Source organism: Meleagris gallopavo, unplaced genomic scaffold, assembly GCF_000146605.3.
Source record: "Meleagris gallopavo isolate NT-WF06-2002-E0010 breed Aviagen turkey brand Nicholas breeding stock unplaced genomic scaffold, Turkey_5.1 ChrUn_random_deg7180001697696, whole genome shotgun sequence".
NCBI classification, from domain to species: Eukaryota; Metazoa; Chordata; class Aves; order Galliformes; family Phasianidae; genus Meleagris; species Meleagris gallopavo.
In genome coordinates this window covers 1-463 of record NW_011318780.1, presented here as the reverse complement: position 1 = coordinate 463, position 463 = coordinate 1, and the positions used below count along the sequence as shown (strand labels likewise).

The following is a 463-nucleotide window of genomic DNA, read 5'->3' as shown; positions in this document are numbered from 1 at the left end:
ACCTCTCTTGGGTGCTGTGCCACACTCCGTGCTCCTCCCCTGGCTTTGCACATGGCTGCGCTTCAGAGGAAGGCCACTGGCATCAGCTTCTGACAGAAAGGAGACAAGAAAGACATGAAGAGCCTCTCTATGGAGGAAGATTTGAGCACTGCCAGCCACAAACTTCTGGTCTCCAAGAGCAGTTCTGTCAATTGGCCTTTCTGCTGCTACAGCCTTGCGCCACTTCTGCAGTCAGCACAGAACTGCAGCGTCCTTTCCTCTCTCCTCCATCACACACAGCCCTGCGTGCAGCCCTGTTTAGAGGCGGTACCCACAGCACAGCTCACAAGAGCTTCTTACCTGCGGAGGCTTTCCGTTCCCGCCTTGCCCCGCACCATTCCACAGATGTACAGGTTTTGTCCCTACAACAACAGATCATGTGTTGATTTCACAGACACCAGCAGGCAGCAGAAGTATTGTCCAG

At 54.2% G+C, this 463-nt stretch overlaps 1 long non-coding RNA gene across 1 annotated transcript; it reads right to left on the bottom strand.

The window, feature by feature from the left end:
- Window positions 1-10: 10 nt before the first annotated feature.
- On the bottom strand, window positions 11-457 carry LOC109365354. The gene is made up of 2 exons (XR_002110904.1): window positions 340-457; window positions 11-89 (listed from the first exon to the last, which is right to left on the bottom strand). It is a non-coding gene; the product is annotated as an uncharacterized LOC109365354 (long non-coding RNA).
- Between the last annotated feature and the right edge of the window lie 6 nt (window positions 458-463).